The 24,546-nt window shown below is 36.2% G+C and overlaps 1 long non-coding RNA gene across 2 annotated transcripts in view; it reads right to left on the reverse strand.

Annotated features, from left to right (window-relative positions):
• The window catches only part of LOC132593391 (uncharacterized), a 72,693-nt gene that overhangs the window by 9,393 nt on the left and 38,754 nt on the right, over window positions 1–24,546 (reverse strand). For both annotated transcript variants that reach the window (XR_009558836.1, XR_009558835.1), the window contains exons 2-4: window positions 18,427–18,536; window positions 1,349–1,449; window positions 715–1,079 (exon numbers count right to left, since the gene is read on the reverse strand). This is a non-coding gene — a long non-coding RNA (uncharacterized lncRNA). The remainder of the gene's footprint in view (window positions 1–714; window positions 1,080–1,348; window positions 1,450–18,426; window positions 18,537–24,546) is intronic.

Below are 24,546 nucleotides of genomic sequence, written 5' to 3' on the forward strand. Positions count from 1 at the left end.
TTTATTTCTTAGCGATCTCCATAGCAAGTCCATTTGCTGTTCAATGGAAATGTAATTTTTGTTGCTTCCAGTAACCCATGCTCCACCTGTGATCTGTCAGCAAGTAGTGTTATTTCTGTCTTTTGTATCCTCATCAGCAATAATTATTGCAATTTTATCTTAGCTGACAATTCTCATTCTGTAGTGTAAGAAAGAAATTCTATTATTCTTTCTGCAATAAATAAATAACTGGAAAATTCAGCTTTTTAGTAAAATTTTAAAGGTAAGTATACTTTCATACAATCTAGAATCATATATCTTAATGTTAAGTTTAAGGGTACAGTGTTTTGCTTTTAGCCCCTTGGGAAATGTATCTCTGACATTTAGCAATATAAATCTGACATATATTTTCCTCAGTTGTGCATGAGCAAAACTGCACTGAATTTGGTTGTTTACTCTATAAACCTTTTGGAAGTAAAAACAAGCACATAAAAAAGAGTATCATATGATTTTTTTAAAAAATTGTTTTTGCTTTGTTTTGAGGAAAAGGTAGTACTACATAGACTGCATACTATTCTTCATTTACTATAAAGAATAAATATAAAAGAACACATTTTATTGTTCAACCAAATAAAAGATATAATAAAACTAGTTAAATATATGTGTATTGATAGGAATAATAAAAATTATGTTGCATGATAATTAGTTATAAATAATAGGTTCTAATATGCTTACAGTTGCCATCTTTATTTATTTAATTTTTGGCTGCGTTGGGTCTTCATTGCTGTGCGTGGGCTTTCTCTAGTTGCGGCGAGCAGGGGCTACTCTTTGTTGACGTGCGTGGGCTTCTCATTGCGGTGTCTTCTCTTGTTGCAGTTGCAGAACACGGGCTATAGGCACACAGGCTTCAGTAGTTGTGGCCCACGGGCTCAGCAGTTGTAGCTTGTGGGCTCTAGAGTAGTTGTGGTGCATGGGCTTAATTGCTCCGCAGCATGTGGCATCTTCCCGGACCAGGGCTTGAACCGTGTCCCCTGAATTGGCAGGTGGATTCTTAACCTCTGTGCCACCAGAGAAGCCCCAGTTGCCATCTTTATCTTTATCTGTGTGTGAAAAATAGAAGGTAAACATGTGTTTTATGTAATGTTTGACTAAGTGCATGGTGCTTAAACAGTTTACCAATATATATAGAGAGAATATTTTTTGATATTTTACTTGTAGAAGAGTGAGTTTTAAACAAAGAAAGCAGTTAAGACTTCTGTGACAAAAAATCGATACCTCTATCACACTGCTCCAATACTTCTATGTTATTTTTAAACAATTACCTGCTCTACCGTCCCTAATCTAGCCTTGATTAGATAAACCACTCTACCTTAAGCTGTTCAACTATCATTTCCATATGGTGGTGTTTAGGGGGTCTTGGTCCATTTCTGAGAGAGATAGAGAGACAGTGGCAGATATCTCATCAAATTCCTAGGAGTGAAACAAATGGAAAACATTAGAAATGGAGTACTGCCATCAAGAATAAACAAAACCAACATGTTTATCATGAAACTCAAGCAATCACTCAAATCTTTAGTAGTGTATGCTTACAGAATTTTTGTCAAGGTACAAAATAAAATCTAAGGAAACTATCAGCACTTTGGTAAAACACTTCAATCATAAAATTGCTACTAGGTTGATATCCTGCTTCATATGTATGTATTTCCTTGCTTGATCATGAGGAAATTTAATGATGATTAAGGGTTCAGTCTCTTTTTTTTTTTTTTTGCGGTACGCGGGCCTCTCACTGTTGTGGCCTCTCCCGCTGCAGAGCACAGGCTCCTGACGCGCAGGCTCAGCTGCCATGGCTCACGGGCCCAGCCGCTCCGCGGCATGTGGGATCCTCCTGGACCAGGGCACAAGCCCGTGTCCCCTGCATCGGCAGGCAGACTCTCAACCACTGCGCCACCAGGGAATCCAAGGGTTCAGTCTCTTGAGCAAACTGCTTAAACAGTTTTACCTTGGTTCCCTCATTTGTGAAACACAGAAAATTTGAGTATTACTTTATAGGGCTCTTATGATGATTAAAAGATATAATATGTCTAATATGTGTAGTGGCACAAAGTAAATGCTCAAGAAGGTGCTGTATTATTTTCCTATGGCTGCTGTAACAAATTACCACAAACTTAGTGGTGTAAAGGAACACAAATTTATTATCTTATAGTTTTGAAGGTCAGAAGTCCAAAATAGGTCTCACTGGGCTAAAATCAAGGTGTTGGTAGGACTGTGTTCTTTCTGGAAGCTTTGGGGAGAATCCATTGCCTTGCCTTTTCTAACTTCTGGAGGTTGTCCATTTTCCTTGGCTTACAATCCCTCATCACTTCAACTTCTACTGTGTTGTCATATTTCTCTCTCTGACTCTCCCTTTATTTTATAATGATTCTTGTGATTATGTTGGGCCCAACTGGATAATCTAGGCTAATTTTCTATTTCCAGATTATAAACTTAATCATACCTGAAAAATCCCCTTTGCCTTGTAAGGTAACATACTCACAAGTTCTGGAAATTAGGATGTGGCCTTTTTTGTAGGGGCCATTATTCAACCTACTACACATACTGTGATTTTGGCAATAACTGCAGAGTATGTCATTGTCTGGTTAATGAGTTTTTTATTCTCCTTAATCTTTACATAATTTTTGTCTGTGGAAAATAACTTTTAAGAAAAGATTTCAATATTATTCAGAAATAAATAACACATTTGCAAAATATATACTTGAAAATTTTAATGAAGCTTCTGGCTTGTTTTTTAAGGTCTTCTCTGGAGAAGCATACCGTTACACATTTAAGTAATGTGTAGCCTTCACCATGTCCCAAACACTATACACAGCAGTTAATCACACAATACCTAAGCAATTTACTGTACTTGCAAAATGAAAACATGCCCTTTACATAGTAGGTATGTTTAAGTAAATGTTTGCTGAATTAATTAATGAATTACAGAGCTGGTGTGATATGAACTTGACTATTCCTTTTAGTTCTGTTTCCCTGCTTGAATACCCCACTATAGTATAAATTACATAAGGTCATAGATTATTTTATATGCTCTGATAGTTTTATTTTATATGTCTGATAGTACTCATCATGCATCTACATATAATATACATTCGATAAACACTTATAAATGAGTGAATTTAAGAGTGAACTTGATGGCAGGGGGAGATAAGAGAAGGTGGATTTGGATGACACTAAGTACTTACTTAGGGTCCCTTTTTGCCTTCTCTTACTCTTGCAGTGAAAATATCTCTTTAGGAGATGAAAAATTTCTTATGTCTTTCAAAATTATTTTCTTGGAAAATAATCTAAGTTACTAAAATCTGGAAATCATGTTTATTTTTTCCCAGATTGATTATTATTTTCTATGAAAAAAATCGAGCAAGTACATTGATAGTCTTAAATAAATAGCTATTATTAAATCTCACAATATTAACAAATTTAGAGATAAGCAATCTGTGACATTAACCGTTGAGAAAATCTCCTAGAGTTTTCTTCCTACTTCCTATCCCATCCCCCCAAATTCCAGTAAAATAGAAGGGCTTTAATGCTGTTGGGGAGGAAGAAAGGTTTCTCTACCCTTCCAGGTTCTTGGGGCTGGTCAAAGAATTAAATTAACATGAGATAGATTAACCAGAGAAAAATCAAACAAAATTTTAATAACATACACCCTTGGGTGAGACCCAGAAAAACTGAGTGACTTGTCAAAATGACTAAAACCCTCACCTTAAGTACTATCTTCAGCTAAAGACAAAAGAAGATGTTGGGGGTGGTGGCTTGGGACTTCAAAGGGGAGGAAGGCAATTCACATGGAGATGGCAAATCAAAAGTTTGGTAAACAAATGTTTGCTGGGCCGCACAGAGACAATAGGACACAGAGTCTCTGATCTCTAAGTTTTCCCCACAATACCTAGCCTATGTTCATTGCAGACATCTCTGGTAATAGCTCTATTCTTGTAATTAACCCTCTAAATTCTTTAGGCAGTTAGGGGAAAGGTCAAAGTTTCTTCCTGAGTTTTTTGGGCCTTGATTATTTTTAGCAAGAAATAATCTGAATGCTAAAGAGATATTTGGGGATGGCAAGTTCTGCTCCCCTACAATACAAAGCAGTATTAAATTAAACTCTAGCTCACAAAGCAAATTTTCATTTTCTATTTTGTTCATCCTCAGTGATAGAAAGGGTAATGAGTGTGGTATATTATGATAAAATATCTCAACAAAACTTCACTTGTCTAATGAATGGGACATGAATGGGACCTGAAAACATTTGCCCTCTTCTGTACCTAAGTGAGTAGAACAAGTGACTACCTTGGAAACAAAATTTGAATCTATGATTTGTCTTAGAATTTAATTGAGAAAGCCAGAAATTTGAATTGCCACAAATTGTAACATTTAGAAAGCCAGGAACGTGAGATGCCACGAATTTTAACTAAGAAAATCCTTGCAGCCTTGAAGAATTTAAAAACTTTTCCTCTTAGCTTTTAGAAATATTAAGTCAATTTAAAGGTTCACAGTGTTCAAATCGTCCGCTATTTCAGCAGGTATCAGCCTTGACTTAGAAAATTGGGATTAAAGAGATGTGGAGAAGGAAGCAAATCTTTCAGAAAGTATGGTTGCTTAATTCATGAGATGCTTTCAAGTCATTGAAGAGAGAAGCAAAAAAACAAACTGAACTGAAAAAATAAAGCATGATTGTGAATGTTATGTAAGTGAATGAAAAGTAAAACACTTTACCCATAGTGTGATTACAAATAATTCCATATTATAGGTACATCTTGTTTGTCATTTGCTGTTCCCAAAACTCACAGACAATTTTTAAATTGGTATTTACTTACAAGTAAAAATAAAAATTTTCTATTGCATATACTGCCTCTTCCAAAATTGCCTGCAGCCAATGTTAATTGCAAACGGGTTGATTTTTGATTCTTTAAGAGCTCTTCATTGTTTCCTCAATAATATCCTCTTCTGTAGGCACTGGTAAGGGAACGTCATAAATTCTTTTGACTTCTACAGCTTGACCTTTCTTTTTTATTTAAAGACAGAATGTAGGCTTCATAAAAAGCAGACATTATAATCCTTGAAAGATTTGTGTGGGCATTATTTATGCCAACCAAAAAATATGGTAACTTTTATATAAATAAAACCAATGTTTTGTCTGAGAAAGTAGAACAGTAAGAACAGTGAGAAATAGTAGAACTATTTCTTCTAGAAATAAAATGTTGATTCTATATATATTTATCTTTGAATTAGAATTTCAGTTTCAAATAAGAGTTTTATTCTATATAGATATTCAAATTTTATCTTGAAATTATACATTAAAACACTTGAAAGTTGGGTTAGTATATTTAAGATTAAAGAACCCTGACTTATTTTATAAGGTTTTTGGTATGTCCTGGGGTAGGGGAGAAATATATAGAGTACAAAATAGGCTGCAGTTTAAAAGAGATTGTGTATATTATCTGTTTGCAGTAGTAAGGTTTAGTCCTGTCCAATGCAAAGTAATTGAATACAATAGATGCACTTTAAAATCTTACCATTCTGACATTGGTTTTAAATTATAATCAGATTTGTTTTTTCTTAATACTCTAGGCAGTGCTTGAATTATTAGAGGTAATATTTTGTCCATTAATGACTTTTTATTTTGTAACACATATTTACATTTTTTTTAAAATTTTTTTATTTTTGCGGTACGCCGGCCTCTCACTGTTGTGGCCTCTCCCGTTGAGGAGCACAGGCTCCGGACGCGCAGGCTCAGCGGCCGTGGCTCACGGGCCTAGCCACTCCGCGGCATGTGGGATCTTCCTGGACCGGGGCACGAACCCGTGTCCCCTGCATCAGCAGGCGGACTCTCAACCACTGCGCCACCAGGGAAGACCCCATATTTACTTTTAAAACATGAGAACCAAATTAAGAGAGCTGACACTAATGGATGATATTCCATTTCGAAAGTAAAAATCTGGGCTTCCCTGGTGGCACAGTGGTTAGGAATCTGCCTGCCAATGTAAGGGACACAGGTTCGAACCCTGGGCCTGGAAGATCCCACATACTGCGGAGCAACTGAGCCCGTGCACCACAACTACTCTAGAGCCCATGAGCTGCAACTACTGAGCCTGCGGGCCACAAGTACTGAAGCCTGCACACCTAGAGCCTGTGCTCTGCAACAAGAGAAGCCACCACAATGAGAAGCCCGTGCACCACACCACTTGCCGCAACTAGAGAAAGCCCGCACGCAGCAACAAAGACCCAACTCAGCCAAAAATAAATAAATAAATTAATTTTTTAAAAAAGTAAAAGCCAACAAGAATATTTTAATTGATTATTTTACAAGTTAGTTCCTCGGTTTTGTATTTGATTTAGAAACACAGACATTTATTCCAGGGTAGTAAAAGTAATCATATAGCTGCTTTTCCTCTATATGACTTTTAACATTGTCATCAATCATAATAATAACAATAATAATCATATATTAATCTAAAACCTGTATTGTATGCAAACCATTATTATAAATATTTATATGTGTTAATTCATTTAATCCTCATTGCAACTCCATCAGGAAAAATATTATTAATATTTCTATTTTACAGATAAGGAATCTGAAGCCTGGAGAAATCAAATGACTTGTCCAAGGCTACTCAGTCAGTAAGTGGGAGAACTTCAGGTAGCCAATTACAGGAAGAGGGATTTTATTTGTTTCTGTTGAAAGAAGGAGTCCTGAAATAAAAAAGGAGCCAAAATAAAGAGATCTTTTTCAAACAGGTTTGGTACTTTCCCTATTAGAGATTCACATCACACATTATTTTTTAGAGGCTTTGAGAAATGATGTGATAAAGCTATTAAGCCAGTGTTTCTCATATTTATATGACCTCAGGACTTTCCATCTTCTGAAACAAAAAAAGACAACCTACATCACATCCCATGGATTATGTATAGGGAAACACTGTTAAAATATACTCTTTTAGAATGTGGTAACTAGGTGGTCTATATTTCCACTGAGAATAAAATTAGACAAAATGGGAAAACTGGATTAACCTATTACATGAGATATAAATAAGAGATCTAAGTAAGAATTTACACACTAAAATTATTTCCCAAAGGAAAATTAGAATCTTGTTTTAAAAATAGAACAGATAGTCATCAATAAAGTATTTATTTGAAGGGTTTGGGTTAAAATATCAGAACAAACTAACATGTCAAAGCATTATTCTCTAGGTAAAAGGCAGATGTATCAGCAATAAAAACAACATGAAATGCTCTGGAATAATTTGGAGTCTGGATAAAATCAATAGTATGTGACTGGAATAAAAAAATTAGGATCCAAGGGAAGCACACACAGCAAACAAGAAACAAGCAACAAAGGAGTGGTTAATGCGTTTCCAAGTCAAAGCTAGAAAAGAGCAGAGATGGTTAAAGACGGCTAGTTTCACGGCAGAAACGTCAAAAGCAGTGTTACTTCGGTGACTGAAGTCATCTTCAGCAGAAGATGAAGTTCAGGTTTATGACCTGAAGGGTGGTGATAGAAATCCTTAGCAGATTGAAGAGTGCCTGAGGATTGAAACACTCAACTGCATCTGCTGATGTCTTCTTTGTCATGAATTAACAATGAGTGTGCTTGAATCAATTGAGAATAAGGGAGACATGATGCCCCCTTTCTGCTTCGTGGTCTTCTAGTTAGAGGGATTAGTGTTAATAAGTTTTTAATTTTTTGGAAGAATGTTTGATCACAGATAAAATCTACACTATGACTATTTTTCTTGTATATTTTACTTTTTAAAAGTGCAACATTTTAAAACTTTCTTAGTTGAAATAATTTCAAATTTACAGGAAAGATATAAAAATAATATAAAGAAAATTAATTGCTCCAATACTATCTATAGGGCACATTCAAATTTTGCCAATTATCCTAATGTTATCTTTTATAATAGATAGATAGATAGATACATAGATAGATAGATAGATAAAAGAATCTGGTCCAGGATCCAATGAAGGATTACATGTTGCTTTTAGCTGTCATGTCTCTTTATTACCCTCCATTCTGGAACTCATCCTCATTCTTTCTTTTTCTTTCATGACCCTTTTATTTTTTGAAGAATGCAGTCTAGTTAATCTGTAGAATGCCTTTCATGTCTGGATTTTGATTCAATTTTTCCTACTACTAGTGATAATAACTTTTATCACTTGTTTAAAGTTGTATCTGCGAAGTTTCTCCTTTGTAAACTTTGTTTTTCTCTTTGTAATTAATAAGTATTTTGAAAGGAGTTATTTTGAGATTATGTAAATATCTTGTTCTCAATAATTATTTACCCATTCATTTCAGCATTTATTGGAAATTCTTACCTCAATATATATTTACTATCATGGTTGCCAAATTGTGATTTTCTAATTTCATCATTCTTTCTACATTCTAGTTGCATCCTTCTGGAAGTCATAGCTTTCTTGCCCCTCTCTTATTTATGTATTCATATGATATATGTATATGTGTATACACATACATGCTTATAGAGTTCTATTGATTTAAGGGGTTGATGATCATTGATATAATTATTTATTTTGATGCTCAATTTGCTACTTATTTGGCAAATGGGATGTTCCTCCCTCGAGGCTGGACCTTATTTTTGACATCTCCCCATCACTTTCGTTTTAGCCCTTCTGTACTTTCTGGCACAAGATCTTCCAGGTTCATATTGTTCTTTCATTTCACCAAGTAGCTCTCATTCTATATAGTGGAGAATTCTATTTAGAAGCTAAGATCTGAGCAGTAGGTTTGCTCACTGCCCCTGGGATGCAATTGCTTCTAGGCTTTCCCACCAGGCAGAGAAAATATGTCTATCTATCTATCTATCTTTCCATCCATCTATATTCACACATAAACATTTATATCTATTTCTACATCTACCTCTATATATTAAGTAGCATGCATTCGTAGTGACAACTCCAACTACAATTCAATACCACAGGGCTGATTCTGACCTTTGGCTTTTCCATATTTGTAACTCCTTTTTCTAATAGTGAGAAATCTGGTTCCCATTATTCTCAATTTACTTACTTGTTCATTCTTCCTGTATGTAATCAAACTACTGACCCAGCTATGCCCTGCCCACTTCAACAGCCCCAATAATCTCCTTGGCTCTACCAGTGTCACTGGCCTTGGCTGCTTCAAGGGAAAAGAAGTGAAAGGAATCAACAAATATTTTTTAACTAATGGAAGGGGGAAGAGGAAAAAACTTTTTTTAAACAAGGGAATTTTTAAAAATCAACTCTGTCCTCTTAAAATATTACTCATCATTGAATGAGTTAGGTTTTCTTAGACTGGTCACTTGTCAGAGGTTCCTTTGGGGGAAGAAGACAAGGTAGAGTTTTAAGCTAGCAAGTTTTCATAGTGCAAGGGCTTTCTCTTCTTCTGTCACAGAGTCATGCTGCTTCCTGCAAATATAACTTTTCTTTATGATTCTTTTTATAGCCCCACCTCTTCTTAGGAGGAAAGATATGCCAACTCAATCTAGCTAGTCCTTGCACCAAAGATCATAAACTAGGAATATTACTTATTGATTTCAGGATGACCCCCATTTTCAGGAAGTATAGTTTTGCTGGTGCTTTTTGAGATCTATTTTCCCTGGGCCCCTGCTCTTGAGACTTCTCTCCAGGGATCCTTGTTTCCCCTGTCTCCTTCGTGATCTCAATGAATGTCATCTGCTTTTGGCAGTTTACATATAAAATGGAGTATGGAAGTTAAATACGTTTCCAAGTTCTCCAAAAAAGTTTGGGAACTTATAAAAGCTTCTTCCTGTAGCCTGTGAATAATTCCCACAAGGAGGGGGAAACACTTTATGCAGTGATGTTCATAGTTGTCACATGTTGGGTTCCCCAAGAAGACTCTGACATGAGGTTTAACATAAGGATGTTTATTAGGTTGTGCCTTGGGATCAATAGCTGCAGTAAGAAGGAGAAGGAAACAAGAATGGGCAGAGACTCAATGCAGCCTCAGCTGACTCCATGGGGCAGCTCTTGACTTGCTCGAGTGGGGCTAAGGTGACCAGACATTTATATCCCAGCATCAATCAGTTGTCAGTATAGGGCTCTAGAAGGGGCATGGTGACAGGCAAGCCAAGGCTTCCTGCAGGGCCTGACAGCTGAAGGCTAACTGAAGACAGCACTTCCCACAGCTGAGGCAAGTCTTTTCTTGAAAATAGATCTCCTCACAGTGTCCTGGTGGATGTATTCTGAATAGGCACTCTTCTGGACACTAGTCTTCATCTGATTTCAAAGCTGTTCATGACAGCTTTGACAATGTAAAGCTTGTCATTTACATGACAATGTAAAGAATCACTGTCTTACTGGGAATATTTATTATGTCTATACCTTGACTGTTTTTATCTAGAAAACTTTGAGCTGAAGTTAATTTCTGAAACTACTTGCTAAAGATAAGTACTCTGTTTTTACAGTTGGCAAATTTCCTTTAGTTGTATGTGAGGATTATGAGTACTGAAAACCACCTATAACTTTATTACATTACTAAAAGTGAATATCCACCAAGTGTGGTTTGGTTACACAGGTATTTCTGAAACATTTGGAGGTTTTATTCAGAGGCTTTAAGCCATTTGTCCCAGTTCCTGAGAAAGTATTGCTTAGAACCAAGAGGGGGCAGCAGAGGGCTACCAGAGCAGTGCCCTAGAGGTAGAGGACACAGTGAGGATTCTGGCTTGGTCTTGGAGATACAGATAAATAGATTCATCTACTTACGCTAAATACAGAAGGTGATGTTTGTATACTGGGTGAATCACCAGTTTTTCACTGGTAGTACTTATGGGATTAAAAACTCTGAAAAGAGGAAAAGAAAGTAGAATCCAAGTTTTAGGGAAGCCATGAGCTTCTTTTGGATCTATGACCTAGGGTGATTTCTGGACTCTAAATCTGCATTACCATTGAGTACCTAGGAAACAATATGGGACCAAAGACAGGCTCAGTAATTTTTCCAGAATTATATTTTGTTTCCACTAATTCCTGGACCAGAATAAGGAATATCAGAGATATTATTCCAAACAAAAATTTCCCCCAAAGACCAGCTTTTCCTTTTATAAATCAAACTACCTTTTTATTCAGTTTCCACTTTATTATTTTCATTGCTCTAACATTTTATGTTTTATTTTCATTAAAGTGCTTGTTCTTTTAAATTATTTTTCCCTATTAAATAATTAAGTATAAGAGGTTATGCATTTGCCTCCATATAACTTTGCCATGTCTTCTACATTTTAATAGAACGAGTTCTTATTTTTAAAAATGTTCTCAATATTCTTTACCGGTAGCTTTGGTTTTCTTTTAACCGAACAATTATTTAGGACGTGTTTTTTCCATTCTCCACAATGATGAGCCTTTTTGTTTAAACTGTTGTCATTAAATTACAGCTCTGTTATTGATACATTGTAGTCAGAGAATATGGCTTTTACCATTTCTACCCAGGTTTAGTTGAGGTTTTGTGTCCTAGTAGTTGATTAGTTTTTGTTTCATGCATTCTTGAAAAGGATAATTTCCTATGATATCTGTCTATCTAAACTCAACGTCATTTATGAGGTTATCCAAACTTTCTGCATTAAAAAAAAAAATCCTTTTGAGCTGTCAAAGTATGAGAAGTATTAAAATCCTCTATGGAAAGTTATGGGGGTGGTTCTCAATTCTTTCTGTTTCTAATAGATTTTATTATATATACACATGTATCTAATAAATGATGCTCTGTGTTTCAACACATAAATGTTCATTGTTCTATAACTTTGATATTGCTAGTTCCTCATAAATAGAACCTTCTGCCTGAGGTTCTACTTTGTCTTTTTCCATGAGATTGAGAGCTCCAAGGAGTTTTCTAAAATGTTTTTCTGCTTGATTAGTATACAAAATTCATAGGCTTGTCCTTTTTCTGAGCTTCAGGTTTATATTTTCTTTCCCTTGTCCTTCAGAATCTTTTCCTAGGTCTTAAATTTCCTTAATCATCTTTACATAAGGGGTGGTCTAGCTAGTCCAATATTTGCAGATTTGACTTTGACCTTCCTCTCTGTAGATTTAGGTATATATAATTCTCTTCTTGGGTCCATGGCCAAATTGAAGGTTGTTCCCACTAATCCTGTTGCCGTCATTTGTGTACTGTGGCACTGCTGGGAAGAAATGAGATCTTTCTCATCTTCACCACTTACCTTATTGCTTGCTTTAAGTTTTTAACTATTTTCTTAAATTGTCCTTAAGAGTCATGAGGTATTTCTATTTTTAGTTTTTTGTAAGGAACCCCCATACTGTTCTCCATAGTGGCTGTATCAATTTACATTCCCACCAACAGTGCAAGAGGGTTCTCTTTTCTCCACACCCTCTCCAGCATTTGTTGTTTGTAGATTTTCTGATGATGCTCATTCCAACTGGTGTGAGGTGATACCTCATTGTAGTTTTGATTTGCATTTCTCTACTAATTAGTGATGTTGAGCAGCTTTTCATGTGCTTCTTGGCCATCTGTATGTCTTCTTTGGAGAAATGTCTATTTAGGTCTTCTGTCCATTTTTTGATTGGGTTGTTTGTTTTTTTTTAAATAGAATTACCATATGACCCAGCAATCCCACTACTGGGCATATACCCAGAGGAAACCATAATTCAAAAAGACACATGCACCCCAATGTTCATTGCAGCACTATTTACAATAGCCAGGTCATGGAAGCAATCTAAATTTGTCCATCAACAGACGAATGGATAAAGAAGATGTATGTACATATATACAATGGAATATTACTCAGCCATAAAAAGGAACAAAATTGGGTAATTTGTAGAGACGTGGATGGATCTAGAGACTGTCATACAGACTGAAGTAAGTCAGAAAGAGAAAAACAAATATCATATATTAACGCATATATGTGGAACCTAGAAAAATGGTACAGATGAACTGGTTTGCAGGGCAGAAATAGAGACACAGATGTAGAGAACAAATGTATGGACACCAAGGGAGGAAAGTGGTGAGGGGGGAGGAGGTGGTGGGATGAATTGGGAGATTGGGATTGACATGTATACACTAATATGCATGAAATAGGTAACTAATAAGAACCTGCTGTATAAAAGATAAATAAAATTCAAAAAAAAGTCATGAGGTATATGCTTATGTTAATAGAGATGAAATTTAAAAAAATCTATTAGTAATTCAAAATCAATTACTAAATCCAATTTCATAGAGGCCTTGAGTTTTCTTTTCTTTCTTTCTTTTTTTTTTTCTTTTGGCTGCACAACACAGCTTGTAGGATCTTAGTTCTCCGACCAGGGATTGAACCCAGGCCACGGCAGTGAGAGTGCCGAGTCCTAACCACTAGACCGCCAGGAAATTCCCCCCTTGAGTTTTCTTGTTTGAGAATTTGGTTTAATAATTCACACTAAATCCAAACACCAAAAATTCAGAAACCTTAAATGTAATGCTATAGGATTAAGAAAACATTCATGTATCTTAGGAATATTGATTAAGAAAAGCCTGCTTGCTATTTAGAATTTTGCTACCTTTGTGACCTTAATCAAGCCATAGAACTTCTCTGGACTTCTATTTACCCCATTCCAAAAATAGGGAACAGGCTAGTGGTACCATATGGTACCTCCTTCCAGTAGGTATTTGGAAATATCTAGGTTTGTTTGTCACAGTAACTGAAGAGTGCTACAGGGCAGGGGCCAGAATGTTAGTTATCCTTTAATTCATGGGACGCTGTTGTACTATAGAGAATTGTTCTGACTGAAATGTCAATGACACATCCCTTGGGAAACATCAGCAGATGATCACTAAGCTTCTTTGATGTCTTTCGGTTCCTGTGGTCCCTGAACATGTGTTGAAAAGTAATGATCAAAATAAAAATTGCCTCTAGAAGAAATCTCATTTCTTTTTTCATATCAGAAAAATACTTAATATAGAAGGTAATAATGTTAATATTTTAAGTTGTTTTTCAATGTCCTAAGCTTCTTGTATGACTGATTGATAATTGCTGGCAACATTTATTGAAAATACCTACATGAAAAGCTCATTATCCACACATTAAGTTTAAAAAAAAAAACTTAAGAAAATTTTAGAATAGATTTACCATAAAGATAGTACAGGAAGTTCACATATAACCTGCACCCAGTTTCCAAAGTTTTTTGAATACTTTCAGTGAGAGTACTGGTGGTGATAGTGGGTAAATGGGATGGAAGAATACAACTAAGAGAATAGGACTTAGCCTTGCACCACAGAAATAAGACTACACATAACCAATCCTTTCAACTATGCTTCTACAGATAAATCAGTTTTATGATGCGTTTATTGAGACAGAGGCCAGATTGGCCCATGGTAGGGAAAGCTCTTTCCTTAATAACCTTTTCAGTATTGAAGTCATTGGCTCCTCAACGAGATTAGGAATAATGGAAGAAAATTCTCAGCAGGCTTTGAGTTCCTAGGTAGCAGAGGCTATGTCATGTTCATTTTTTATATTCAGTATCTAGCACATACTAGGTGCTCAATAAATATTAATAAAACTAAATTGTAATGCTGAGTAAGAGAACAGAAGATTGTCCCACTATTTCAACCTTTTTCTATAGATAAATTTTCATTTGCAGTACATTTATACAGTTAGTACAGGAAATAATTTTCTTTGAGTCTTTTCACACATTGCTAGTTATAAACCTTTACACTGTGTAGCTGAGAGTTCACACAAAACATGCTGCCTGAGATTGTCTCTAGAATTGTTCCGATTGCTACAGAGAATAGAGAACTTACCTCTTGTTGCATGCATGGAATCCTAGTTTATTTCTATAAAATAAGTAGATATTGCATTCTCTTAGATGCAGGGAAATTCATTTTGCTATATGTGCCCAATGCATTTTCTTGGTATGCTAAATATGGTAATTTCCAGGTTTTTTGGAGATGAACTCTGCAGCTCATGAATTATGTAGATCCTGGTTTCTTTTCTCTCAAAGGTCACTCTTCAGTAATTTTTCATAACTAACTACATATCTACCTTGAAAGAGTCAGACAAGGGTAGTGAGTCTCTGAAATTTTCATGTAGCAATCCTTATAAAGATTTAAAAGTCACAGAGGAAGTAAAAATTATGCCTCACGAGAGGCTTATATATTACTTTTAAATTTATTCAAATGTTATCACTATTATGGATAGTTGGTATTTGATGTTAATAATTTATACAAATGTTTCTATTTCTTTTTTGGGCCTCTCACTGTTGTGGCCTCTCCCGTTGTGGAGCACAGGCTCCGGATGCACAGGCTCAGCGGCCATGGCTCACGGGCCCAGCCGCTCCGTGGCATGTGGGATCTTCCCGGACCAGGGCACGAACCCATGTCCCCTGCATCGGCAGGCGGACTCTCAACCACTGCGCAACCAGGGAAGCCCCAAATGTTTCTATTTCTTAAAACCCAATTCCAAGTGGCTTGAGGAAATAAAGAAATTTACTTTGTATTTCAGGGTGACTGAATCCAGGGACTTAAATAAGCTCTTCAGGATTTTCTTTTTCCTTCACTTGTCTCTTTTCTTTTATTCTTGTAGCTTAATTCTATTCTACTACCACAAGCTTCCTTCATGAAGGATACATATCATTCCATTTAGTACCCCAAAAGAGAGGACTTGTTTATTTAGGGGTATTACAGGGCAGACTGAATACCTAGCTTTAGTTCTGCCCATTCCTCTGCTACTTCCTGTGGCCAGTGCAGTGGACAATCATGGTTGTCAGGCCTTGGTCACATAACCATCTCTTGGTTCATGAAGCTGTTCCAGGCTAGGGTCAAGGAAGGACAATCACCCAAAGCAAGTGAGGACTCCAATACCAAACAAATTTAGGAGAGACAAAAGATTATGGGAAGATCAAAAAACAAAACGAAACAAAACTCAAAGAGATTTCTATTATATTTAGCCAAACATATGCAACTACATTATATCAATAGTTTCTGGTAATGATAATGAGTTGATTCCAATGTCTTTAATGGCAGTTCCCAAAATATTTTCTAGAAGTTAAAACAGACAACTATCCACATTCTTTGGAAAGATGCTAACAAAGGTATATTCATAAATGGTTTTTTCAATTCCCGATTCAGTGGGCTGGGCATACATTTATTACATTTGGTGGTAGACTGCAGTAATGAGTAATGAGTCTTCTTTCTGAGGTCAATGGTTGTCAAGTCTTTTGATCTTCATGATTATGGTTTTAATAACCTTTAATAATCTGGGTTCTTCCTTATTTTAGAATCTTTACCATCAATTAAATGCATTTTCCTTTTGATAAAATAATTCATTTTAGTATAAAGTTCACGTTGTTTTAGGGAGTATGGGCCTTGACAACCTGGAATAAATATGAACTTAATGAAGCACTGCTTTTTTTACTATATAGTTCAAGTAGCATCCATGCCATTAAGGTATCAGTGTCCAGCCGCTGAGTGCAGGTGCTCAAATAGCATCATCCTTCATTTAAGATTCCTTGAAAGCTGATGCCAGTCTCTCTTAATGCACTTTTTTGTCTAATTTTAGCATGTTTGTTAGAGACACCTGGGTGCTCAGAGACAGTTACTTCCCATAGCTTGAAAAATGATTTAGCACATTTTCACAGGCTGTGCTATATTTTCTGGCTTGAAATTATCATTAAAATATTTTTTGACCAGTTATATAACATCTTTCATATTTCTCTCGTATTTTGGTATAGCCATAATTGTATATTTTATTCACTGAAGGACAAACATTTTACAGCACATTAGTGAATAAAATGTCTTGGTTTAAAAATATATAAAGATTTGCATTGCAGACACTTTTCAGGACATATCCTAACCTCTTTAAAATTGTGGTGGTATCTTAACACACCAGCATCTCAAGATTATATTTTTAGTTCAAGTAATATAAAACACATTTTTTGTGTGCATTTTTGAGATATAAGGAAGCATTAATGCTTTAAAATAACCAGACTAGGGTCTTCTAGAAATATTCCTTTTTTGGGGATCTGTGACTTCCCTGTCCTCTTATGTTTCTCCTACCACTTTTCTTAGTGGAGTTCTCTTTTTCTGCTCATTCTTTAAATGTTCTCAGGTTTCTTTCTTTGTCCTCTTCTCACTCTGTATCATAGATCATATATCAAATTGGTGACCCCATAGACCAAATCTGCCTACAGATAGTGAATAACAATAATAATGTTGATAGTGATAATGAAAATAATAATTTGGCCCTTGCAATATTTTGAAATAATTATATTCAATATTTTTAAATTGGGGACTACCCATTAAATATGTTTTCAGCTTTTCCTGAAAACACTGGACCATTTGGACAACCTAAGCTAGTGTTTCTACCTGGCAATAGTTAGCTAGAGCTGCCCATTTGGATAGGATATGTACTGTAATCTATTCCACTTACTACTCTCTTTGCTATCCTTCACACATTGACCTTAAGCCTCAGTTATTGCTTACCTCAGTTATTGATTTTCTTATAATAGAGAAGTATTTCTTGATATCCATGTTTCTATAAAAAATTGAAAAGTGAAAGACCAAGAGAGCTTTGTGTTTTAAGGAAAATTGGAAGAATGCAAATATTAATGTGCAAATGGCAAGTTTATCCTCTTGTCCCTGAAAGATTTCATTTACTTCCATAAGATTTCAGCTACCATTTTCAATTAATGTTTCTAAATATATCTCTCCCATTCAGTTATTTTCCCTCACCTTCTGACCCATATATCCAACTGCTTGCTCAGCATCTGTGCTTGGGTGTCTCATAGACATTTCAAGCATCACATGTCTGATGTGAACACATCAACTTATTCATCAGACTTGTTCTTCCACCTGTGATCTCCCTTGTGGCAGCTTGTATTATTGTTTCTAATTATTCATTCTCTTCCTCCCTGTAACAGGATTGTATATCTCAGCCACTGCCCTGTGCTGACAGTGTTTTCCTTGGGAGGAGCATACCTTCCCACACCACAGACACCGAGCTCTGCCATGGGCATATTTTGGCCAAGGAAATGTGAGCAGAAGTCACAGTACACTCACCAGAGCAGAAACTTTTATCTAAACCAGAGCTGGTTTCACGAGCTCTCTTACTCTTCTTACTCTCTACATTGAGAAGATCAAACCACAGATGAGTGTTTTCCTTCTACCTGGGTCCTGGAGTGCAAGTACGGAACAACTGTAGGGAAGGCCTTAAAGTCCAGAAACAATAAGAAATTATGAGTCTCTCTCCCGGTCAGTGCTGAAGTCAGCATTTGCACTGAGGGCATCTGTTGATCCCTGGCAATTTAAAGTTTTATTTTAATGGGTAGATTGTCAGGGTCAGGAACACTTGGGCTCATATGCAACATGAGAGATTGGAGCAAGACACAGAGGCAAATCCAGGAATTCCAAAGGGAACACGTTAAGGGGGTGAACTATCTTAGCCAGGAGATGGTGATTATTAAGAGGCTTACCTTTCTTGGCCTTTGTGCTGGATAAAAGGGAAAAAAGAAAATTCTTTCCTTGAGAATTCTCAACAAGCCTTCTCTCTGGTTTGGGGCCAGAATTCCTATGCCCCATATGCCTGGGAAAAACAGAAGCCACAAATTTATGTGAAAATGGTCCTGGACTGGTAGTATACAAAAGTTCTTGGCATTTCAGCAGACTCAAATATCCTATAGTAGAAAGTGTAAATCTCAAAGAGCACAAACATAACTGCTTGGGGCTGGGGAGCAAACCTGTGCCTGTCTTTCTGGAGGATATAGTATAAATATAGAGCTTTTTTCTTTTTCCAGTCATTTGTTCTTCACATCATCCAGGCAATTCTATTCATCCTCACCTTCAGGCTTCAGATCGGCCTCTCTGGGGACTGCTTTTGATTTAACATGACCCCACAGGAGATCTCAGGATGAATCAGAGTTGGCTTTCAGTTCCCTCTCCCTCTTGCACATCCATCTTTCATAATTCTGATCACTGATGCTCAATCACTCGGCCAAGTTCTTGCCTTCAACTTCCAACTCTCTTTGTGCCTTCTGCTAAGATCAACTCTTCGATGATGAATAAGTTCTTTTTCCTTTTTAATATTTAATAGGTAACTGTTCCTGTAAGCTTTGCCTGAATTCCCAATTCTGATTACTCTGCTGCAGACCTCAGGCTTGGCCTCCTTCACGTTGGTACGCTGCATCCAGTTTTCCTGTGTCCCGGACCCCTCTATTAGTGGGGAGGCCAGAGGCTAGTCCAGCTGCTGTGTGTCCTCTTTTGCAGCTATACCACTGTTCATTCAGACTTAGCTTGTAGCAAGAGCCAGGCTGATGGAAACTGAGGGGATATGGAAAATTTAGAATCAAATAGGACAGGACAAGATCAGAAAGCAGAAGAGGTTCCACCAAATGAGGCAATACTGAAACAAGTATTGAGAATGGGAGTAGCCAAGGAATGAAGTTAGGGAGAAGAGACAGGGAACAGTGGAAAGGTGAGCGATCCCCGTTGAATATTGGAGCAGGGGAGATTCTTTCCTGGAGATTCTTTAAGTTCCTTCAGGGACATTTGGAAGATATCCCGTTTAGAGCTGGGGTGAGCAGACAGCTGATTCTAATTTCCATTCTAGCTTACTCTGTGCTGATAACCTTACTCCCACCCATGGGCCAGAAAGATAGAGGTACCCTGGTCACGTACGGATCATCTGAATGTTTATTTAGTGGATTCTGTCTTAGAATCTCAGAAGTTTTAGAGATAGAAAGGTTTTTAGGAATATTCTAATAACTCAAGGATTTTGCTTTTTGTTTTCAGGGGTGACTTTTTATTGATACATACAATAATGGTTATCCTTTTAAAAAATTATTATTTATTTATTTACTTTTGGCTGCGTTGGGTCTTAGTTGCTGCGTGTGGACTTCCTCTAGTTGTGGTGAGCGGGGGCTACTCTTCGCAGCGGTGCACGGGCTTGTCATTGCAGTGGCTTCTCTTGTTGCAGAGCACGAACCCTAGAGCTCACGGTCTTCATTAGTTGTGGCGCACAGGCTTAGTTGCTCTGCGGCATGTGGGATCTTCCCGGACCAGAGATCGAATCCATGTCCCTTGCATTGGCAGGCAGATTCTTAACCACTGGGTCCCCAGGGAATAACCAGTCGTTATTGATACAAGTGTACAACTCTTGGATTTTTATCAAGTGTACCCATCCTAACAACCACCTAAATCAAGTTATAGATTTCCAGTACCCATGAAACTTCCCTCATGCTCAGTACCAGACATTATTCAACTCCCAAAGTAACCATTATTTTGACTTCCATTAAAGAATTTTTAAAATGTTTTTCTTTCTAGCACCTCTAGGAAATGTCTAAATAGTAGACAAGTATTCACTAAGCACCTATCATACACTAAAAAATGTGAAAATTGTCTCCCAGATAATCAGTGTCTGATCTTTTCTCTTGCACAAAAAGATGGTCTAGGGCTTTAGCCTGGAAGGGAGTTTTGAGATCTGGGCCTGGATGTTAGAATGGAGCCTGCCAGAAAAGGCAGTGTCCATGACAGAACTTGGGTGGGGATTTCCATCCCTCTCCCAATAAAAAATTAAAAAATTATCTGAATACATCAGTAGCTTCAAAAGGATCAAGCAGAGAGCTGAATATATAACACTGAGAGCTGAATATATAATATATCACAGAGCAGAGGCTGGCATCCAGGACAGCAGGGGGTTATTGGGGTTAAGATGTGTGGCTAAGAGGTAGAGCCTGGAGAGACTGCCCTGGGAGCCCATGTATAGAGTCAAGGGGTTTCATCTATGGGTGATGAAGGCCCAAGAACAGGGTTCTTCTCTTAAAGGTTAATTTCTCTTTAATGGAAGCCTCCCAATTAACAGTATAAATATGGGGTGACTTGGTGAGCTGAGGCAGTGCAGGTCTTTAGCTGCCAAAAACTGTGAACAGCTTCCTCTTCTGGAGGTCAGTTTTTTGGGTGGTAAAGGTAGAAAAGCAGGGGAACAAAACTGCCAGTAATATCTGATGTACCCCAGTACCTCACACTTCAGAGCTGTGGGTAACACAAAGTTCCCTTGGATACAATACATCCTAAAACCTATACCCTGAGATGTGTCTTATCACTGGATCGCTGGCCACACTTCTATCCTCAGAAGGATGCACAACTTTTCAAGAACACTGAGGGTGTTTACAATAACCTTCCTGCCTCATAGCAAAAGAATTATGAATAACTTTATGTTTTAAAAGGCTCTAAATGAAATATTAGGTAGCTATTTCACTGTTTACTACAGTTTGAAAATAGCATGGAAACTGTTTGTGTTATCATGTCTAACTTTACAAACAAATTATGCAGACACCAGGCTTATAACTATATTAAAATGGCCACAAATAGGAAAAAAGTAAAGGGGGGGTAGTATTTTAAAATATAATTTCTGGTGTTTTTAGATGAACAAGCAGTGATTCATTTGTTGTTGTTGTTTTTACCTTTACTGTGTTCTCCAAGTATTCTTTAATGGACAGATGTATTTTTTTAAAGTGCCAGTAGAATAATGTATTAAGTGCTAAATATATGCAAAATCAGAACTTAGGTACAGTAGGAATAAAAAGATGAATAAGAGAAGGGGTCTTTCTTAAAGAGTTGTATTGTAGCAGGGGAGACAAGACTTACACACAAACACAATACATAGTAGGACATAGCAAATGTATTAGGACGGCTCAGAATAAGTGCTGTACAAATGCAGGGAAAGACAGGATTATGACTACTGTCTTGAGTCATTTTTTATTTACTTTTGATGCATGCAGGTTGGCTTTAGATCAGTGAATAACAAAGCTAAGTCCATAAAATAGATCCCTGTGTACCATTAGAATATTTTATTTACCATTCATACTCTAGAACCTTGCTGCTGGTAGTTTATTGAATCTTTTTCTCCCAGATTTGGAAATGTGTTCTAAAGGAAGAATAAAGGTAATTTAATTTCAGCAGACCTGTTTTGACATACTCTAATTAATTGGAAACACACCTGGGAATTACAGTAGCTTAAAGACAACTCTCAACTCATTTTCTGGTCTAAAAATAAATTCACAGTGAGTTTTAAATATGAAAATAACCTTTTATGAGGTTTTTATGGTGAGGACTTTAAAAGCTTCTATAATTTACACAATGGTTTATAGATGTTCAAAGGCTGAACTCTTGACTTCCCGAGTAGCTCTGAAGCATTAAAAAAAGAAATCTCTTAGCAAATGTAAAATCTCATCCTACTCTTTTCAGAATGGTCATCTAACATCAAGATGGAAAACCATACATAGAGAATAATAGGACGAAAGGACATCAAATATTGGTAGTATCTGTCATTTCAATTTAGAATACAGTATTGTGATAGTTACACAGGTCACATGGAGATGCTATTCAAAGTATTTCAATAATAGGATGGCAGAATGAATACAAAATACAGTTAAGCGTTTTATTTTTTTATTCACTTTTTATGCTTTATTTTAGGTTATAAAGAGAGATAAATGGCAGGTGCATATGGAGGAAAACGGAGTTAAGTAACTAGAGTTTAAATTAAATTATTCAGAATAAATATATTAAAAGTATAATGAACAATATTAGCATTTTGGGAATTACAAAAGAAGAGGACAATTAAGCATATTTTGATGGTGCTTTGAATTCATTCATATGGAAATTTTAAGAAGTTTACTTAAAGAGAAAGAAGAAATACTTTCTTTGGTAGCTACATATATCTGTATAGATAAATAGTTAATATCAAACTTTTAAAGGAATGTTTTGCAGGACAAAGACTTCTTCTTTTGCAAAGACCTCTCCATGTTCTAGCACACAGGTCCATTTCAATAGTATTGTGAGGTTCTGGTAACAGTGACTTTTCAACTCTACTGACTACAACCTATAGAAAGAGATACACTGTAAAATCACAGTATTTGAAGTAAGCCAAGAAAGTAATCTGGTTCATTCCCTCCCTTTGAGTCTGACTCATGTCAGCTATTGGCACAGATGTGAAGCTTTTCTATTCTTAACGCTACTATGATTCAGCTCATCTGTAAAATGAGGCTAATAAGATCTGCCTCATTAGAGCTAGGATTAAACCAAAGGATGAAGGTAAAAGACTGAGTATGAGCATCTAATACGTACGAGGTGGTAAAAAAAAAGTAGCACCTATTACTTCTATTATTATTAATGAACTAATATGGTAACCTCTATTAAACTGTGAAAACATTTATTTTTCAAGAAACATTTTCTCTTATACGTCGTTTAGACAATTGAATTCCCCATGCTACAATTCATACTCTACATCTAGCACTTAATGGCAATGTCCTCCCCTTTATTTGTTTCATGTTTCTCTCGTCACCCTTCTGTCATCTTCCAATTGTATGAGCTCCTTCAGGGTAGGAACCCTGTCTTATTCCAGTTTTATCCCCAGTGCAGAGCATTGAGACAGGCACAGAGTGAATTCTTAACACATATTTGTTCAATGAGTGTGAACATGCAAATATTTTAAACTAATATCCTTTTATTCCTTTTTACATTTTTTTTGAAAAAGTAATATATACACATAGTTTATAAATGGAACATATAACAAAATACATTTCTGTCAATCTCTCCTGCAATTTTTTAATTCCTTCAGAGATTCCTTCTTCATACATGTTCATATTTCTCAATAATATGCCTATACTCCTATATTTTGATTATTCAATTTTAAATATTATCAATTGACTTTCTAATATGGTGGTTGAGCATTTAGCTCCCTGAAACTTTCATCTCCTCTGGTTCCCTCCCCATTTCCCACAATACAGTTACATTAAAAGTTTTGTCTAGATTTAATTAATTGCTTACATTATTATGACTATGTAAATAATATTTATAGCTGAGCATTTTAGGAATTCACTAAAATTACACTTCCTTTTAAACTTTCATTTTTCTTGACATTGGTAATAGCCTTGCTTTATTCATTAGATTGGTTTTATTTAAATCTTTTGCTAATTTTTCACAATAGCCTTTCAGTACCATTATCCCCAAGATCATTCTTCTCAGGTAATCTATCAGTTCCAATTATTTTGTTATGGAGTCATCCATCTGGAGAAGTCCATTCATTCTCTACTTGAACTGACTGCTCTTTAGGGATACTTCAAAGCACTTGTCTAGGAACTTTCCCTGTCATGCTGAGAATTCCCTTGTTTTTCTTCTAATTTGGGTATCCTGCTTTCTTGATTCCCTCTTTTTGTCTTTCTTGCTTACTCTCTTGTTTTATTGGAGTACATCCTCTAATTATTTCCTGAGAAAAGGTGCATGGGAAATACAATATTTGAGAATTTGTGCGTCTGAAAATATCTTTATTTTACCATAACACCGGTAAGTGGTCATTGATTCTTACATTGAAAGATTCTTTTCTTTATATAATAATATTGAAAATGCTGTTCCACTCTCCTCTAGAGAAAAGTGTTGCTGTTGAGATATCTCATTTGGTTCCTTATTTTTGCATGGCATACTTATTGTCTTTTTTTTTTTTCTAACTTGAAGCTTATCTCTATTTACCTGAAATTTCACTTAGTTAGGCCTATTTTTCATCTTTTTTTTTGCTGTCACTTAGTGAGTCCTTTTAATCT

This window comes from Globicephala melas, chromosome 14, assembly GCF_963455315.2.
Source record: "Globicephala melas chromosome 14, mGloMel1.2, whole genome shotgun sequence".
Lineage (NCBI taxonomy): Eukaryota > Metazoa > Chordata > Mammalia > Artiodactyla > Delphinidae > Globicephala > Globicephala melas.